Source organism: Giraffa tippelskirchi, chromosome 5, assembly GCF_054371585.1.
Source record: "Giraffa tippelskirchi isolate mGirTip1 chromosome 5, T2T-mGirTip1v1.2.pri, whole genome shotgun sequence".
Classification (NCBI taxonomy): domain Eukaryota; kingdom Metazoa; phylum Chordata; class Mammalia; order Artiodactyla; family Giraffidae; genus Giraffa; species Giraffa tippelskirchi.
This window is the reverse complement of record NC_137279.1, coordinates 169,755,586-169,777,127: the sequence shown is the minus strand read 5'-3', so window position 1 is coordinate 169,777,127 and position 21,542 is coordinate 169,755,586. Positions and strand designations below refer to the sequence as shown.

The 21,542-nt window shown below is 38.0% G+C and overlaps 1 protein-coding gene and 1 pseudogene across 3 annotated transcripts in view; one reads left to right on the top strand and one right to left on the bottom strand.

The window, feature by feature from the left end:
• FAF1 (Fas associated factor 1) overlaps positions 1 to 21,542 on the bottom strand; it is a 483,348-nt gene that overhangs the window by 432,808 nt on the left and 28,998 nt on the right. The gene's annotated exons all lie outside the window — the stretch shown is intronic.
• Positions 14,624 to 19,240, top strand: LOC145507915 (large ribosomal subunit protein eL34 pseudogene; annotated as a pseudogene).

The following is a 21,542-nucleotide window of genomic DNA, read 5'->3' as shown; positions in this document are numbered from 1 at the left end:
ATTGCAGCACTGTTCACAACAGCCAAGACAAGGAAGGAACCTAAACGTCCATCAATAGGGGAATGGATTGCCTGTACTTCCCAGGTCTAAGCTGCTCACGAAAGGGCGAGGGCGGGATGATATGGGAGAATGGCAATAAAGCATGTAAATTATCATACGTGAAACGAATCGCCAGTCCAGGTTCGATGCATGATACAGGGGGCTCAGGGCTGGTGCACCTGGATGACCTAGAGGGATGGGATGGGGAGGGAGGTGGTAGGGGGGTTCTGGAAGGGGAACACATGTACACCCATGGCGGATTCATGTTAATGTATGGCAAAACCAATACAATATTGTAAAAAGTAAAAAAATAGATAAATAAATTTTAAAAAATAAAATAAAAATGAAAATCATATTTCAACTGAAAAAAAAATAGGGGAATGGATAAAAAAGATGTGGTACATATATATAGTTCTTACTCAGCCATTAAAAAGAATGAAACAATGTCATCTGCAGCAACACAGATGGACCTAGAGATCGTCATAATGAGTTAAACAAGTCAGACAGAAAAGGAGAAATATCATATGACATCCTTTATATGTAGAACCTAAAAAGAAATGATACAAATAAACTTACAAAACAGAAAAAGACTCACAGACTTAATGAGAACAAACTTATAGTTGTCAGGGGGAAGGATAAGGGAAGGGACAGTTACAAAGTGTGGGATCAACATATACACACTGCTATATTTAAAATGAATAACCAACAAAAACCTACTGTACAACACAGGGAACTTTGCTCAAGGTTATGTGGCAGCCTAGATGGGAGGAGAGTTTGGAAGAGAATGGATACATGGATATGTATGGCTGAGCCCCTTCACTGTTCACCTAAAACAATCACAACATTGTTAATCAGCTACACATCAATAAAAAGTTTAAAAAAAAAAAAGAACTACTACTCATGAGAAAAGGGGACGACAGAGGATGAGATGGTTGGATGGCATCACCGACTCAATGAACATGAGTTTGAGTAAACTCCGGGAGTTGATGATGGGCCGAGAGGCCTGGCGTGCTCAGTCCATGGGGTGGCAAAGAGTCGCACACAGCTATGCGACTGAACTGAACTGAACTGACCTGAAAAACAGTTAAGATAGGGCAAAAGTTACATAGGAGGAAGTAGAAAGAAAAACTACAGGAGTAGAGAGCAAGTCTAACCACAGAAATTACAAGCAAAAATACACCTTTTCAATGACATTACTATTCTTCAAAAAAAGAAAAAGAAAAAAGTGGGGAGGTAGTTCTTAGAGCCCATCCCTCCACAGAAATATAAATCAACTGAGCAATAACTGTCAGAATCAAGTTTGCCAAAACTCTGAAAAGTGGTGAAAGCTTTATGTCAACCAAGCAAATACTGAAACAAGATAAAGGTGACTTAAAAACAGTATGAAAACCTTAAGGCATTTTTATTTCCCCCTTCTTCAGTCTTGGGTCTATAACAATCTTGAATGCACTAGCCCACATTCCAATGGTTGGACCCTTGACCCTAGTTCTACAGGGAGCAGAGTATACTTTGTTTTCAAAGAATATGTTTGTCTACTGTGACCTGTGTGGGGCTACCTCAAGGACTGATTGAAGGCACTCTCCTTTGATCAATTTGGATCTCTTCAGAGAGAAAAGTAGCTATCAAGGGGCAATTCTTTGAAAAAAAATTTAAGGAAAATGAAAAATCCACTACAAGAACTTCCCTGGTGGTCCAGGGGCTAAGACTCTGTGCTCCCAATGTAAGGGTCCATGGTTCAGTATCTGGGCAGGGAACTAGATCCCTGATGCCACAACTAAGAGTTTATATGCTGCAACTAAAGATCCCACGTGTCACAACTAAGACCCAGCAGAGTCAAATAAGTAAATAAAAATAAATATTTAAAAAGAAAAAAAATAAAAATCCACTGCCTTTTGGGACAAAATATTACAGTTAAGTGAAATAACACACGTCTAAAATCTGGAGAAAAAGCTGGAAAGTGAATTTCTTTGGGAAATTAGGGCACTGAAAAACATTTGGGGAATTTAGAAGGACATGCACATGTCCAAGGTAAGAGACACTTACTCATAGAAAACTACTGGCTCATCTCTAGGCTTAGCATAAGCAGGAAATGAAGGCTAACGTGGAGTTTCATACAGCCCAGCTGAGTGTTACAGTGCCCCAACACAGAGACAGCCTGCAAAGACTAGGAAAGAATTTCCTTTCTTCCTTTTCTTTCTTCTTATTTTCTTTGTTACTCTAGGTGTTCAGGAAATCTCTCTCACAACACTAGCAGCTAAAGAAAAAGAGATTTCAGATACTGTTACACACAAAATGTTTATGTCCCCCAACCCCCTTCAAACTTATACGCTGAAGTCCTAAGGCCCAGTGTGATGATGTGTGGGGATGAGCCTTTGGAAGGTAATTAGGTTTTGCTGTTCTTCAGTCGCTCGTTGTGTCCAACTCTTTGAGACCACATGGACTGCCGCACACCAGGCTTCCCTATCCTTCACCATCTTCTGAAGCTTGCTCAAACTCATGTCCATTGAGTAGGTGATGCCAACCAACCATCTCGTCCTCTGTCACCACCTTCTCTTCCTGCCTTCAATCTTTCCCAGCATCAGTGTCTTCTCTACTCAATCAGCTCTTCCCATCCAGATGGCCCAATTTTTATTGGAACTTCAGCTTGAGCATCAGGCCTTCCAAAGAATACTCAGGACTGATTTCCTTTAGAATTAACTGGCTTGATCTCAGAGTTCTAGCCTTCACAACTGGGCAAAAAGAGATTTCTGTTATTTGGTATTTTGTTATGGCAGCCTTAGCAGATTAAGACAGAAACCACTCATAACCAAATAAATTACAAAAATAGTTTATAAAAAGTCACTAAACAAACAGAAAACTACAACTCACAGAAAGCAACAAACACAAGCCATAAGTAATAGGGAAGAACCTTATTTCCCAAGTTATCAAGCTACAATATTTTAAATGCCACTTTTAAACTATGACACATGCGGGTAAATAAAAAGGATGGTCCATTCAAAGGAGAAGTAAGTAGAAACTATCTATGAGGAAAGAACAGAAATCAGACTTACTAGAGAAAGACTTCTAATCACTATCTTAAATTCGCTCAAAAAACTCAATAAAAACAATAAAAAAAAGAACTAATGGAAACCAGAAGGATGACAGGTGAACAAATAGAGAATATCAATAAAGAGATAAAGATTATTTTACAAAACAACAACCAAAAAATCTAGAACTGAACAGTACAATAACTGAAATGAAAAATTAGCTATAGGATTTTAACAGCAACTTTAGGCAGGCCCAACAAAGATCAGAGAACTTGAGGACTGGCCAACTAAAATTATCCATTCTCAGAAACACAAAGAAAAATGAACAGAGCCTAAGAGATAATATGGGACCCCAATAAGTGTACCAGTACATGCAGAACAGGGAGCCTCAGAAGGAAAAGAAAGAAGAGAAAAATATTTGATGAAATAATAGTTGAAAACTTCCTAAAAAACTTCCTAACTTTGACCAAAGATAAGAAACCACATATTCATGAAGTTCAATATGTTCCAAGAAGGATAAATGAAAGACACCCATAGCAAAACACATTATGATTAAGCTGTACATGCTTAGTCACTCAGTCATATCCAATTCTTTGTGACTCTATGGACTGTAGCCTGCCAGGCTCCTCTCTCCATGGGATTTTCCCAGCAAGTATACTGGAGTGGGTTGTCATTTCCTCCTCCAGGGGATCTTCCCAACTCAGGGATCAAACCCATGCCTACCCACATCTCCTGCACTGCAGGTGGATTCTTTACCAGTGAGCCACCAGTAAAGCCCATGACTAAGCTATCAAAAGCCAAAAAGAACCTTGAAAATAACAAGAGAAAAGTAGTTCATGTATAAGGAATCCTCAATAAGATTAAAAGCTAATTTCTCATCAGAAACTATAAAGGTTAGGAGGTAGTGTGATAACATATTTAAAGTGAAAAACAAAAACTGTGAACCAAAGGAAAACACTGTCCTTCAAAACTGAGGGAGTAATATATTCCTAGATAAACAAAAGCTGAAGGAGACCGTCACTGCTAGATCTATGCTTCAAGACATGCTAAGCGGGAAATGAAAAGACACCAGACAGTCGCTGGAAGCTATACAAAGAAATAAAAACACTGGTAAACAGGTAAATATAAAAGCCAGTTATACTGTGCTTTTGATTTTTAACTCCTCTTTTTTCCGTATGATCTAACTGAAAAATGCACAAAACTATAACTATAAATTGATGTTAATGGGCACATAATATGTAAAGACACATCATATGATTACAGCATAAAGGAAGAGAGATAGAAGCATAGCTATATACTGCTGAAGCTGGTATTAATTCAAAATAGAAAAACTTAAAAATATACAAAAAAGGAAATTAGAAAGGAATCAAATCAGTACAATATAAAAAAGTCAAACACAAAAGACAGTAATGAAGGAACAGGGCAGGGGGTGGGGAGAGATAACACATTAAAAAAACAGCAAAATGGCACAATTAAATGTTTCTTTATCAGTTATTATTTTAAATATAAATGGATTAAACACACAAATTAAAAGGCAAAGATAGCAGAAGGAATAAAAAGACATGACTCAACTAAATGTTATCTACAAGAGACTAACTTCAGATTCAAAGACAAAACTAGGTGGAAAGTTAAAGGATGGAAAGATATGCATGCAATTACTAACCAAAAGAGAGCTTGGGTGGTTGTACAAATATGAGATAATCACTATGGTACAGAACAACTAGATAGAAGATCAATAATGAAATAAAAATCTTGAAAAATATTATAAGCCAACGAGATATAACAGACATTTGCACAACACTTCATGCATTGGAGAAGGAAATGGCAACCCACTCCAGTGTTCTTGCCTGGGGAATCCCAGGGACAGGGGAGCCTGGTGGGCTGCCGTCTATGGGGTCGCACAGAGTTGGACACGACTGAAGTGACAGCAGCAGCAGCAGCAGCCACTCCCACATAACAGAAATATGTATTTTTCTTTAGTGCATATGGAATATTCTCTAGGATAACACATTATACCTAGCCACAAAACAAGTTTTAATAAATTTCAAACACTAAAATCATACAAAAGATCTTTTCACTACCAAAAATGAATGTACAGCTATAAACATCTTCATTTTAAAAAACAAAAGATCTCAAGCCAATAATCTAATTCTATACCTTAAGGAACAGAAAAAGAACTAACTAAACCCAAAGCCAGCAAAAGGAAAACAATAAAATTAGAATAAAAATTAATAAAATACAGAATAAAAAATAGATAAAATTAACAAGACCAAAAGTTGGTTCTTCACAAAGACTAACAAAATTGACAAACTTCTAGCTAGACGAAGAATAAAAGAGAGAAGACTCAAATTACTAAAGTCAGAAGTGAAAGTAGGGATATCACTACTGACCTTATACAAATAAAAGTATAAAAATAATGTTATAAACAATTATATGAAAACAAATTAGGTATCCCAGATGAAATGGAAAAATCCCTAAGAAACAAACTACCAAAACTGACTCAAGAAAAAAATAGAAAATCCAAATTGACTTACAACAAGCAAAGAGATTGTATCAGCAATCAAAAGGGTAATCAAAAGGCTTTCAACATAGAGAAGACAAGAATGAGATGGCTTCGCTGTTGAATTCTACCAATCATTAAGAGAAGAATTAATACGAATTCTTCTGTAACATTTCCAAAAAAATGAAGAGGAAACACTTCCTAAGTCAGTCTATGAGGTCACTATGACCCTAATAACAAAGTCAGACAAACAGAGCACAAGGAAAGAAAACTAGAGACCTATATTTGTTACAGATAAAGGTGAAAAAACCCTCAGCATAACACTAGCAATATGGAATAAGCTACATATTAAGGGTATAAGGCATGATCAAGTGGAATATTACAGGACTGAAAGGAGGTTCAACAAAGAGGAATCATTATACCACATTCATAAGCTGAAGGAAAAACAAAACAAACAAAAAAACATAATCCGTTCAAATGATGCAGAAAAAGAATCTAAAAAGCCAACAACCTTTCATGATAAAAATACTTAAACTATGAATAAAAAGGAACCTCTTTAACATGATAAAAGACACTTATGAAAAACCCAGAACTAAATCATACTCAGTCATGAAAGACTAAAAGCTTTTACTTACCCTAAGATCAAGAACAAGATAAGGATGCCCACTTTTATGCAACATTATATAGAAAATTCTAGCAGATCAATTAGGCAAGAAAAAGAAATGAAAAACATCATAACTGGAATAGAAGCAAAACTATCCCTATTCCTAGATGACAAGATCATATACAAAATCCTAAGGAATTCACACACACAAACACACACACATACATACCTCAAACAACCATTAGAGCTAATAAATTCAGCAAAGTTGAAGGATAAAAGATCAACGCACAAAACTCAGTTATATTTGCTACATACACTAGCAAAGAACAATCTGAAAAGACTCTCAGAAGAATAATTCTCTTTATGATGTAGTCTAAAAGAATAAAATATCTAGGAATAAATTTAACCAAGGAAGTGAAAGATTGGTACAGTGAAAACTACAAAATATGATTAAAAGAAATTTTAAAAGACCTACGAATGAAAAAACATCAAATGTTCACAGATTCTAAGATTTACTTTCATTAAGAGTACCCAAAGTAATCTACAAATTCAATGCAATCCCTATCAAAATTCCAACAGCCTTTTTTGTAGAAATGGAAAACCCAATCCTCAAATTCATATAAAACAGCAAGGAATCCACAATAGTTATAATAATCTTGGGAAAAGAAAAATCAAAGTTGAAAGACTCACACTTTCCTATTTCAAAACTTACTATCAAAAAGAACTGAGTCCAAAAATGAACACATACATCTATCAGCAATTGCTTTTTCAAAAGTGTGCAAAAACAATTCAATAGGGAAAGAATAGTCTATTCCACAAATAGTGCCAAGAAAACTGGATATTCATATCACATGCAAAATAATGAATCTGGACCCCTACTTTATACCATATACAACAATTGACTCAAAATGAATTAACTACCTATATATGAGACCTCAAATCTTTGCAACTCTTTGAAAAAAATTAAAGTGTATATCTTCAAGACCTCAGATTTGGTAATGAGTTCTTAGACATGACATTTAAACAATGAGCAACAAAATTTAAAAAGCAAATACTAAAATTCATAAAAATAAAAGTATCTGTGGTAAAGAGCACTAACAAGAAAATGAAGAGGCAACCTACATAAGGAGAGAAAAATATTTGCAAATCACATATCTAATAACAGCCCAGTGTGCTGCACTCATCAGGCCAGCAAATTTGGAAAACTCAGCAGTGGCCACAGGACCAGAAAAGGTCAGTTTTCATTCCAATGCCAAAGAATGGTCAAACTACCGTACAATCGCACTCATTTCACATGCTAGCAAGGTAATGCTCAAACCCTTCAAGCTAGGCTTCAACAGTATGTGAACTGTGAACTTTCAATATACAAGATGGATTTAGAAAAGGCAGAGGAACCAGAGATCAAACTGCCAAAATCTGCTGGATCACAGAGAAAGCAAGGCAATTCCAGAAAACTTCTACTTCTGCTTCACTGACCACGCTAAAGCCTTTGACTGTGTGGATCACAACAAACTGTGGAAAATTCTTAAAAGAGATGGGAATCCCAAACCACCTAACCTGCCTCTTGAGAAACCAGTATGCAGGTCAAGAAGCAACAGTTAGAAACAGGCATGGAACAACGGACTGGTTCAAAATTGTGAAAGAAGTACATCAAGGCTGTATATTGTCACCCTGCTTATTTAACTTTTATGGAGAGTACATCATGGGAAATGCCAGGCTGGATGAAACACAAGCTGGAATCAAGATTGCTGGGAGAAATATCAATAACCCTCAGATATGCAAATGACAACACCCTTATAACAGAAAGCAAGGAAATTAAAGAGCCTCCTGATGAAGGAGAAAGAGGAGAGTGAAAAAGCTGGCTTAAAATTCAACATTCAAAAAACTAAGATCATGACATCCAGTCCCATCACTTCATAGCAAATAGATGGGGAAACAATGGAAACAGTGAGAGAATTTATTTTCTTGGGCTCCAAAATCACTGTGGATAATGACTACAGCCATGAAATTAAAAGACACTTTGCTCCTTGGAAGAAAAGCAATGACAACCTAGACAGTGTATTAAGAAGCAGAGACATTACTTTGCTGACAAAAGTCCATACTATCAAAGCTTTGGTTTTTTTCAGTAGTCTTGGATGGATGTGAGAGTTGGACCATAAAGAAGGCTGAGCATTGAAGAACTGATGCCTTCTAACTGTGCTGCTGGAGAAGACTCTTAAGAGTCCCTTGCACTGCAAGGAGATCAAACCAGTCAAGGCTAAAGGAAATCAGTCCTGAATATTCATTGGAAGGACTGGTGTTGAAGCTAAAGCTTCAATACTTTGGCCACATGACGCAAAGAGCCAACTCACTGTAAAAGACCCTGATGCTGGGAAAGATCGAAGGCAGGAGGAGAAGAGGGCGACAGAGGATAAGATGGTTCAATGGCATCACCAACTCAATGGACATGAGTTTGAGCAAACTCCAGGAGATGGTAATGGACAGCAAAGCCTGGCGTGCTGCAGTCCATGGGGTTGCAAAGAGTGGGACATGACCTAGTGACTGAACAAGAACAAATAGTTGATTTACAGTATCATGTTAGTTTCCGGTGTACAGCACAAGGATCCAGATAGACAGATATATAAGATTCCTTTTCAGATTCTTTTCCTTTATACGTTATTATAAAATATTCAGTATAGTTCCCTATGCTATATACTAGGTCCTTGTTGGTTATCCACTTCATATAGAGTACATATGTTAATGATAATCTGCTAATTTATCCCTCCTTTCAACCCCATGTCCCCTTTAGTGACCATAAATTTGTTTTCTATGTCTGTGAAGACTGCTTTAATATTTAAAACATTTTTCCCAACCATGGAGTAATTCCAGAGTCCTTATTCTGCCTGCAGTACACCAGGCTTCCCTGTCCATCACCAACTCCCGGAGCTTGCTCAAACTCGTTCATCGAGTCGGCAATGCCATCCAACCATGTCATCTTCTGTCGTCCCCTTCTCCTGCTTTCAATCTTTCCCACCATGAGGGTCTTTTCCAATGAGTCAGTTCTTCGCATCAGTATTGAAGCTTCAGTTTCAGCATTAGTCCTTCCAATGACTGTTCAGGACTGATTTCCTTTAGGATGGACTGGTTTGATCTCCTTGCAGTCCAAGGGACTCTCAAGAGTCTTCTCCAACACCACAGTTCAAAAGCATCAATTCTTCGGTGCTCAGCTTTCTTTATAGTCCAACTCTCACATCCATACATGACTACTGGAAAAACCATAGCTTTGTCTAGACTGACCTTTGTCAGCAAAGTAATGTCTCTGTTTTTAGTATGCTATCTAGGTTGGTCATAGCTTTTCTTCCAAGGAGCAAGCATCTTTTAATTTCATGGCTGCAGTCACCATCTGCAGTGATTTTGGAGCCCAAGAAAATAAAGTCTCCTACAGTTTCCATCGTTTCCCCATCTATTTGCCGTGAAGTGATGGGACCGAATGCCATGATCTTAGTTTTTTGAATGTTGAGTTTTAAGCCAGCTTTTTCACCCTCCTCTTTCACTTTCATCAAGAGACTCTTCAGTTCCTCTTTATATAAAGATTTGCATAAGAATGTTAAGTCTATTTTATCCATGATAGTCAAAAAGTAACTAACAACTCAAATATCCATTAACAAGTGAACAGATAAATGAAATGTGAGATATTTATATAATACTCATTGTTGTTGTTCAGTCACCAAGTTGTGTCTGACTCTTTGTGACCCCCATGGACTGCAGCACACTAGGCTTCTCTGTCCCTCACCGTCTCCTGGAGTTTGCCCAAGTTCATGTCCATTGCATCAGTGACGCCACCCAGCCATATCATCCTCTGTTGCCCTCTTCTACTTCTGCCTTCAATTTTTTCCAGCATCAGGGTCTTTTCCAATGAGTTGGCTATTTGCATCAATCACATGGCCAAAGTACCGGAGCTTCAGCTTTAGCATCAGTATTTCCAATGAGTATTCAGGGTTGATTTCCTTTAAGATTGACTGGTTTGATCTCCTTGCTGTCCAAGGGACTCTCAAGAGGCTTCTCCAGCATCACAATTCGAAAGCATCAATCATTCTGCACTCTGCCATCTTCGTGGTCCTGTTCTCACAACTGTACATGACTACTGGAAAGACTACAGCCTTGACTATACGGACCTTTGTTGGAAAAGTGATGTCTTTGCTTTTTAACACACTGTCTAGGTTTGTCATAGCTTTCCTGCCAAGAAGCAATTGTCTTCTAATTTCATGGCTGCAGTCACAATCCACAGTGATTTTAGAGCCAAAGAAGAGGAAATCATATAATATAATACTTGTTGTTCAGTCACCAACTCGTGTCCGACAATACTAAGTAGTTTAAAAAAAAAAAAAAGAATGCATTTCTGATACATGCATCAATTCATATAAATTTCAGAAATATTGAGTTCAAGTAGCAAATACAAAATGTATATGCTACATGATTCCATATACACGATATTCAAAACTAGAAAACACTTATCTATGGTGATAGAAATAAAGATAATAATTGCTTCTGGAGGTGAAGAACTGATGGGCCAGAGACATGAAAGAACTTCTTAGGGTGACAGATGTGTTCTTTATCTTAACTGGAGCTATGGTTTCATGAGTATACTTTTGTTGAAATTTATCAAACTGTATTACTAAAGGTGTACCTCAACAACAACAAGAAAAGCTACTAGGGAAAAATTTAATGAATGATTGGTCTCCCTAACCCTATCTCACTCCATGCCTTCATTCACCCACTCAACACATATTTATTGAGGATCAACTACAGTGGTTGATCCTGGGTTTAGTGCTGGGGATACAGTGAATAAATATAGAAAACCCTGCTTTCATTACACATGCACTGTAAAGGGAGGATATAGATAATAAACAAGAAATATAGTTTAAATACATATATATATTTAAGATAGTTAATAAACTAAGTATTAAAGCAAGGGGAATGTGCAACATTAATAATAGACTGCAATTTCTGACAGGTTGACCAGTGAAGACCAACAGTAGGAATATAACTTTGGGGCTTATATCTATGACTTGGTTGTATAAATGGAGTGTAACTGGATACGGCATTATAATTCTGAGCCTAAGCCTTTAGTTATCATGAGTTTCTGCTTGTCCCCTTACATCTATGTCAACATCACAAATGTTAACCCAGACAATCACTGGGTTATCTGCAGTCCCCTAAAGAGGATCTTAAAATGAATATGTATAGGACCTATCTGAGCCCAGCAAGGAGCCAAGTTCAACTAGATCTGTACCTTGAAGCATACATTAGTCAACTCACAGCAAGTGGCTGAATGAGAATAAGTAATTGTTGTTTTAAATTACTAGGCTATAGGGTGGTTTGCTGCTTAGCAGTAGCATTGCTATGCTAAGTCGCTTCAGTCGTGTCCGACTCTGTGCAACCCCACAGACGGCAGCTCACCAGGCTCCACCGTCCCTAGGATTCTCCAGGCAAGAATACTGGAGTGGGTTAGTTTGGAGGAAAAATACTGTCTGAGATTTACATTTTAAAAAATACTCTAGCAGTACTACATAATTACAAAAATTGTTCTATAAATTACAAAGAAGAGACTTCAGAATATATCCACGAGTGAACAAAAAAAAAGTTGTAGAAAGTTTGTGTAATATGCTATCAACTATTTAAGATTAATACAAATAGGAGAGCTCAGTTGGTAAACAATCTGCCTGCAATGCAGGAGACCCTGGTTCAATTCCTCGGTTGGGAAGATCCACTGGAAAAGGGATAGGCTACCCACTCCAGTATTCTCGGGCTTCCCTTGTGGTTCAGTTGGTAAAGAATCCGCCTACAATGTGGGAGATCTGGGTTCGATCCCTGGGTTGGGAAGATCCCCTGGAGAAGGGAAAGGCTACCCACTCCAGTATTCTGGCCTAGAGAATTCCTGGGACTGTATAGTCCATGGGGTCACAAAGAGTCAGACATGACTGAGCGATTTTCACTTTACTTTTTTTACAATGCGAAAAAACATTTTTTAATGTTAAAAAAGAGAGGCAATGGGCAATAGGAACAATAAAGCTAGACTTCTTTAAATATACTTTGATTTATAGATTTCACTGTTATTATGTAAATATTTTACATTATTATTCAACAACAACAACAAAAAAGGATTCTCAAAGATAGAATAACCAGATTTACTCTCCTATCTGAAACAAATTTTAAAGTCATACAAAATGTGTGATGAAAATATTCCAGTCAACTCACAGTGATCCTACTAAATTAAACTTCAGCAGTTATTTCTGATAAACTTGGTCCTTCCCTCTACTATTCTTCAATGATACCTGAGCATTTATCAGACTGTATTATAAAATATTTGTTTAAAAAATCTCTCCTCTATCTTCCTACTAGATTCTGATATCCACATGAAGAAATCATCTTTGTAATCTTTTTATCGTAAGTGCACAGTCAAATAATATTTGTTCATATCTAATGCATGTTCATATCTAATGTATGTGACTTCCCTGGTGGCTCAGATGTGAAGCGTCTGCCTACAATGCGGGAGACCTGGGTTCGATCCCTGGGTCAGGAAGATCCCCTGGAGAAGGAAATGGCAACCCACTCCAGTACTCTTGCCTGGAAAATCCCATGCACAGAGGAGCCTGGTAGGCTACATTCCACAGGGTCACAAAGAGTTGGACACGACTGATCAACTTCACTTTCACTGCATTTTCAAACTACCCCCCCATCGCTGAAGTTATTTCCTGTTTAAAGCATCATTAATGTCTTTTCTACTACTCAAGACACCTCATTCTGTAAAATTTTCCCTTCCCTAACCATCTCTAGCCTCTAGATCCTGGAAGAATCACTAACCTGTGTTTTCTTAGGACTTCGTGTATCTCAAAGTCCCTGAGATATATATATACACCCATATATAATAAATAACACACTGTATCCTAATCATTTACTTAAAGGTATGAACAATGGCTTACTCTTTTTTGTAGCTCCATCATCGATAACTATGTCTAGTATAACTGGCAATAATAAATGTCTTTCAAAGGAATTAAATAGAGCATCCTTAATATACGCATAAATTAAATCACTGCACATGCACTAATAAAAATTCTGTTTTCTAAACAAAAAAGTTATAACATTTGGATATTTAATACAAACTGCAATGAATAGAGAACTCTAGGTGTAACAGCAGATTGAAAGGGAGGAAGGGGCAGGACAGAAAGGACTCCATCTGAAAACCAACCAGGTTAGTTAGACGGTAATATATACCCCCAGGGACAAACCGAGTTGCAGCAACAGATACGCCTAAGTTTAATTCTCCCTGGCTTCCTAAAACAGGGACTAAGGACTAGTCTCTACTCCATTTTTGTAGTCTCTTACTGCCTTTATGTCCAGTTTGCTCTTTCAAGAGTGTAGATATAGGCTACTTCCTCTAACTTCCTCCTCTAGAATCTCACAAAACTAGCTGTGTAAACAAAACCTGTATGAAAATCTGTTTACTCTGGCACCTCATATCAGTATACTGGAATCATACTGTTATTCTACACCATCACATACTTGCAGGGAAAAAAGATAATGCAGTAGAAGTGACCTCTGAAATAAGACATAAACTCTCTTGAAAGGTTTTCCAACTTTCCAGTCAGTGGTCCTTCATGGGACCAGTTCCTGGAACCAATTTCAAAAGATCCTTGAAGAAATCAAATATTCTTAGTCAACCAACTCCATTTTCACATTTATTCTTTTCTAGTCTTCCTTGGTTGCTTTTCCTCCTGAGAAAGTCTTTTAAATCACTATTGCCTTGGTATAGGAAACAACAAATCTGGGAGAATTATTTTTCAGATTAATTTTTATACCTTCTATGTATTAAATTTATTTTTCAATACATATAATTCTGTTGCAGGCTCAACTTTTGTTGCCATTGTATGAAACTGAGATCTATATTGTTTATCACATGCAATTATTCATATAATTAGTTTTTAATGATCTAGTTTGCATCAATTTAAATCAGGCACCAGTATCATGTTTCTGTACATATTTTTATTTGAGCATTTCCCATCCCACCATTTAGAAAAAATTAATATAACCACATATTTTTCTTTAAAAAAGAAAATTCTGCTTAAGTAAAGCAGTCCTAACACGCAAGTACCATTCGATCTAGCAATTCTAATTCTGCTGCTGCTGCTGCTAAGTTGCATCAGTCGTGTCCGACTCTGTGCGACCCCATAGACAGCAGCCCACCGTCTCCTCTGTCCCTGATTCTGGGGATATACCAAAGAATTGAAAGCAGGGACCCAAATAGATCTTTGTACACTCATGCCCAAAGCAGCATTATTCACGATAACCAAAATATGAAAGCATCCTAAGTGTTCATTCATGGATGAATGGATAAGTAAAATGGGATATACACATATGACAGAATATTATTCAGTCTTAAAAAGGAAGGAAATCATAACACATGCTACAACAAAGATGAACTCTGAAGACATTAAGCTAGGTATATTAAAAAATAATAATAATGGGCTTCCCAGGTGGCTCAATGGTAAAGAATCCACCTGCCAATGCAGGAGCTGCAGGAGACAAGGGTTCAATCCCTGCTTTGGGAAGATCCCCTAGGGGAGGAAAAGGCAACCTACTCCAGTTCTCTTCTGGGAAAAATCTCATGGACAGAGGAGCCTGGCAGGATATAGTCCATGGGGTCACAAAGAGCCAGACATGACTGAGCAACTGAGCACACACACACAAAATAAGCCAGATGCAAAAGGACAAATATTGTACAATTCCACTTATAAGAGTAGTCACTTATAAGTTAGTCAAATTCATTAAGACAGAAGTAAAATGGCTGCTGGGGAGATGAGGCAATCAGGAGTTGCTGTTTAACGGATACAGTTTCAATTTGGAAAGATGGAAATTTTCTGGGGATAACCGGTGGGAGAAGGCAATGGCACCCTACTCCAGTACTCTTGCCTGGAAAATCCCATCGGTGGAGGAGCCTGGTAGGCTACAGTCCATGGGGTCGCTAAGAGTTGGACACGACTGAGCGACTTCACTTTCACTTTTCACTTTCATGCATTGGAGAAGGAAATGGCAACCCGCTCCAGTGTTCTTGCCTGGAGAATCCCAGGGACGGCGGAGCCTGGTGGGCTGCCGTCTATGGGGTCGCACAGAGTCGGACACAACTGAAGTGACTTAGCAGCAGCAGCAGCAGCAGACGGTGGTGACAGTTACACAGCTAAGTGAATCTACTTAATGCCAAAGAACCGTAAACTTAAAAATGATTAAGATGATAAATTTTATGTTATATATATTTTATTACAATTGTAAAAATCCTGTGTAATTAAGAAAAGCCCTCAGTAATGCTTAGTTGTGCTCAGAGTTTCCTACCAATCTCAGCGAAGCCAGGTTTTCAAACATCTCCTAGAGGATTTCATTCTGGGATTTACCATCCCAAATACAGAGAAACCTTCCCACTTACACTACAAATGGCCCTAATAATACATTTACATTTCAATTTTTTCTATTTTGAGTAAAGATAGGGAAGTTAGTATCAGTTTCCAAATATCTACTGATACTAATGTTAGGTAGTTAGAATAGGAAACAGGAGTCCAAAATGGCAGTGGCTAAAAGACAAGGAAGGGAAAAGCCTGCGAAAATGGAACAAAGGAAGGTCCGAGGACCGGAGTGAGAACTTCAGGTAGAACAGCACTGCTGGCTAAGCCCAATTTGCATAGGGCAGGCCTCTTCGAGGATGGATTTTCCTGCTATTATCTAAATAAAAGAGCTGTAAAACTGAGCTGTAACACTGATTCGTCTAAGAGCTATAACATGGTCTGTTCGAGACCTGAGAGCTAGAATGATCTGTCCAAGACCCGAGAGCTGTGACCCGTCGAGGGCTCTAATATCCGTCACTCCAAATCTTTGTTGAACGAGACAGAATGGAGAAGCATACCCTCGCCAGACACTAACATATTTGCCACCCAACTTAAAAATTACATCATTTTCAATCTCTGAAGCCTTCCCAGTACTACTCCCTGATCACCTTCCTTTCTCCACTAATTTAACTACTATCCTGAGTTTTACCATTATTTTGTCTTGTTTTCCTTAAGAAAAATCTCTTTCCATGAATGAGTAAAACAACTATGAAACTTAACTAATAATACTGAGAAAATTCAAAGCATATTATTCACTTATTCATTTTCTTTATTAAGCACCTATTCTATTCCAGGTTTAAGAAGCTCATAGTTTGCTAAGAGAAACATAAACAGGAGTGGTGGGAGAAAGGAACAGGTAAAGAAAAAGATACTAAGTCCAAAGAAGAGATAAAGCCAGGGAAAGAGCATTCATGTTAGGAAACTAAACATAATTTACTTTTATTAAAGCATCAATTCTTATCAGAGGAAATTTTTTAAAGTAAGAAAACATGACATCCCCCACATTTTGAGAAAATTCAGATATACCCAAGGCCACTGAAAGCAGAGCACTTAGATGACCAAAGCACGACACAGAGAAGACTATTATTGTCAGTGCTGCAATGGTAAGAACCATGTGATTTAAAGAAGGTTACCAACTTCAGAAAGATAGAAACAGAAGGGTTTGAGCAGCACAAGACAAGTCACTATCACAGATTGCAAAAGAGGCAGCATGATGGACTAGAGTGTTATTTACAGTAGAGTCCTCATGTCTGCTATATCAGGTTTATCTGCTACTGCTGCTGCTAAGTCACTTCAGTCGTGTCTGACTCTGTGCGACGCCACAGACAGCAGCCCACCTGGCTCTGCCGTCCCTGGGATTCTCCAGGCAAGAACACTGGAGTGGGTTGCCATTTCCTTCTCCAATGCATGAAAGTGAAAAGTGAAAGTGAAGTCACTCAGTCATGTCCGATTCTTCGCGACCCCATGGACTGCAGCCTACCAGGCTCCTCCGTCCATGGGATTTTCCAGGCAAGAGTACTGGAGTGGGGTGCCATTGCCCTTTCCCAGGTTTACCTGAGAGGACTATTAAAAATACAGAGTTTGGGGGCTTTCCTGGTGGCTCAGTGGTGAAGAATCCGCCTGCCAATGCAGAAGACACAGGTTCAATCCCCAATCAGGGAAGATCCCACATGCTGTGGAGCAACGAAGCCCATGTGCCACAGCTATTCAGCCTGTGCTCTAGAACCAGGAAGCCACAACTACTGAGCCCATGTGCCACAACTACTGGAGCCCATGTACCCTAGGGCCCGGGCTCCACAACAAGAGAAGCCACCACAATGAGAAGCCCACGCACCACAACTACAGAGTAGCCCCCGCTCAACACAACCAGAGAAAACCCCGCGCAGCAGTGAAGACCCAGCATAGTCAAAAATAAATAAATAAAAATTAAAAAAAAAAAAAGTTTTAGACTATGCCTCAAACTAGCTAATCAGACTTCCCAGAAATAGGGCTCTAGAACATATGTTTTAGTCAATACCCCAGGTGATTCTTACACAGACTAAAGTTTGAGAATCATCAGTACAGTAGGAAGAGAGCCTTACCCACCTCCTAACCCCCAGCTAGACATTTTCAAGTATACTATGTTGTTTAACTCGGTGCAAAAGTTCTGTTGGTTGTTAAAAAGAACTACTGAATAATACTGTTTTAATTTTCACCATACATAGTTGTTCTTTTTTTTAACATTATGCTGGTTGTAACAACCTACATAGTTGCTTCCATCCACTGACAATGTGTACTAGGAAAAATAAATCATGTCTCTACCATTTCCCAAAATAAGCTGGCATAAGATTCTACACCACTGCAATCTACTCACAAGTTTGTGAATGCTTATAAATGCCAAACAGTGTCATAGAGCAGATGCACACAGATTTTGTCAAACAGTAGTTTGATATTAGAAAATACTATAAATTACTGACCCAAATTTGTTTCTTAAATAACTTTTCTTTTTAAAAGTTTTTCTTAAAACTTTAAGGTTTTCTTAAAAAAAGAAAATTGAAATGCAAAAGCCACACCAAAATTTAATTCTCTTTAGCTATCCTTCACACATTTCCTTCATATAAGTTGGACACACATTCAATTCACAGTAATGAACCAGGCACTCTTACTAAGTTGGGTGACTCAAGCCTTGAAAAGTGTTACCGATTTTGACACTGCATTTTTTAAGGCACCTCTAAAAACACCTATAAATAGGCTTCTATCACTTATCATAGCACTTAACACATAGTATTGTAATTGCTTATTTATGTGCCTCTATCACCCCCTAAAATGTAAATGCCATAAGTGAAGAGATCACAGATCACTGACTATCATGGTCAGTGTTGTAACCTCATGCATAGCAAACTATCTGGCACATAAGTAAACCACTCTATTAATATTTGTTGAAAGGATAAATGGATGATTTTTAAACAAGTACATTTCTCATGCACTGTTCAAGCATTTTAGACATACTAATTCATAACTGTCTCATCATCCTTACAAGATAAAGTATCACTGATGAGAAAACTTAAGCTTAAAGAGATCAAATCACATATCCAAGTTGCTCATCTGTTAATACTTGGCAGCAGAACTAGAATCTAAATCTACAGCCAGAAAACTAAAGCATTCAACCTTTTCACTACAATCCAGCAAATTTCATCAAGGTGTTAACATTAAAAAAGGAAGGGTATCTGTAGCACAGTCTCAGGAAGGCTTGGGTTGTTCCCCAATTTCCTCAAGAAGAGCAAACTGTCACTTGTTTTTCCTCTTCCAGAGACTGTATCTAGATGCATTCAGGATAGTCCAGTGTTTGACTTACCATCGTAGGCTGTCCTACAATACAGCCTCTAACAAAACCAGGATGTCCAGAGGTTCCCTGGTAATTGTTTACCTTTATACTAAGAAGGTTGGGAAAGAACCAAAATCTGCCCAGGCAGACTCCAAGGAGTTCTCACTGTGAGACCTACAGTTCTTAGAGGCTGTCTAAAAACAAAAAAACACAGCCAGGCCTATGGTGGTTCCATGTGTGCTAAATTTGTCCATGACAGGATCAAGTTCGCTTTCCTTATCAAGGAGCAGAAAACCAGTATGTGAAATATTAAAAGCACAAGTACAGAGTCAGAAAGTAAAATTTAAAGCATGAAAGTTTTTTTCAGACTTCCCCAGTGGTCCAGTGGTTAGGGGTCTACCTGCCAATGCAGCAGACACAGGTTCAATCCCTGCTCTGGGAAGATTCCAGTGTGCCACAACTACTGAGCCCACACGCCGCAACTACTGAAACCCACCAGCTGTAGAGCCCATGCTCCGCAACAAGAGAAGCTACTGCAATGAGAAGCCCACAAACCGTAACTAGAGAGTAACCCCGGGTCATCACAATTAGAGAAAGACCACACATAGCAATGAAGACCCAGCATAGACAAAAATAAATAAAAATTAATTAATTTTTTTAAAAGTTATATCTTCTCCATTTACTTTCAACTACACCAAATGGAATTTTGCTTTTGATGCCACAGACATATATATAAGTATATAAAACTAGGCCAATAAAAATCATTTTTTACTGTAAGCTAAATTTCCCCCTAAATAAGTGTGTGATAGTAAAGAGAGTGAACTAATGCTCCTCTCTAGTGTCCAGCATCAATTCTTCTTCAGACTTAGCTCACCTGCAAACTGCTTTTCCAAAACTACTGTAATTAGAGTATCAAAACAAAACAAAACAAAAAAATCTGAGTGACTTACTTAGCATTTAATCACATTGCATTTTGAAATGTGGGAGAGATAAAGCCAAAAGATGGCTTGGATTTTAAGCCGTAAAGGCTTAAAGTCCCTCATATATGAAGTCCTAGAAAAACACAATTCTTTTCTGTTCTCTTATGAGTCTCTGTAACAACCACTTTGCATTTAATTCTACTCTGCCTTATACTATCATTTGCCTCATAATGCTATTAATGAAATTTAGGGCACCTCAAACATAATGCCACTTTTCTGGTAAGCAATATTTACTAAATTTTAGGCATCCTCTGGTTAGAAAGTTAAAAAAGGGTTAGAAAGTTTAAAAAAATAAAAAAAACCCTCTAAAGAAAAGAGCATACTTTTTGGCAGTCTTACAAGACAAAACTTACACTTCAACAATAGCCAGGGGGCAAGGCCTCAGACAACACACCAGGCAGGCTCTAAGGTAAAATAAAAAGGCAAGACACAGACTAGGATAAAATATTCATAATACACGTATCAGATGATCCTCAAAAGCATTAGGTTGAGGGGAAAAAAAAAAACCCAGACTTGAAAGACTGCATGCTATATGGTATTGTTTATATAAAGTTTAATAACAGGCAAAACTAATCTACAGTGATAGAAGTCAGACCTGTGATTTCCTACAAGGGCATAGGGATTGACTGGATGAGGCCTTGGGGGAATGTTTCGAGAGCAAGGAAAATATTCTACATCTTTATTAGGATAATGGGATACTACATGGCAATTAAAAACTACATATATTCTCACACATGGATGAAATGCAAAAGACTGCATGCTGTATGATTTCATTTATACAAAGATAAAAAAAATGGCAAAACTAATTTACCATGATAAAAATCACAACAGTGGTTCTGGACATCCCTGGTGGTAACAGTGGTTAAGAATTCAACTGCCAATGAAGGGGACACAGGCTCACCACAGCTACTGAGCCAGAGCTCAAGAGCCTGCTAGCCACAGCTAGTAACCCCATGTGCTGCAACTACCAAAGCCCACAGGCCTACAGTCTGTGCTTTGCAAAAGGAGAAACCACCACAATGAGAAGCCCCAGCACTGCAACCAGAGAAAATCCATGTTGCCGCAACAAAGACCCAGAGCAACCAAAACAATAATACATAAAATATTAAAAAAAAAAAAAAGAACAGTGGTTTCCTATGAGGCATGAGGATTGATTGGAATAGAATATGAGGAAAACTTTCCAGAACAATGGAAATACTACGTATTTTCTTATGGTGGTGGTTAAAGGGGTACTGTCCATGTAAAATGCATTTCAATGAATACGCATTTCACATAAATTAAAAAATTTTTAGTTATAAACAGTAAAATAAAATTTAACTTATCAAAAGAAAAAAAGCAGAGTAATCAAATTGTGAAATAGCCAAGTCTTAATTTCCCTAATGAATTTAATACTCTGCCAAAATGTTTTAAGTACCCAGCACAGTTAAGTTTAACACTACTTCTGGTTCAGTTCAGTTCAGTACAGTCGCTCAGTCGTGTCCGACTCTTTGTGATCCCATGAATCGCAATATGCCAGGTCTCCCTGTCCATCACCAACTCCTGCAGTCTACCCAAACCCATGTCCATCGAATCAGTGATGCCATCCAGCCATCTCATCCTCTGTCGTCCCCTTCTCCTCCGGCCCCCAATCCGACCCAGCATTAGGGTCTTTTCCAATGAGTCAACTCTTTGCGTGA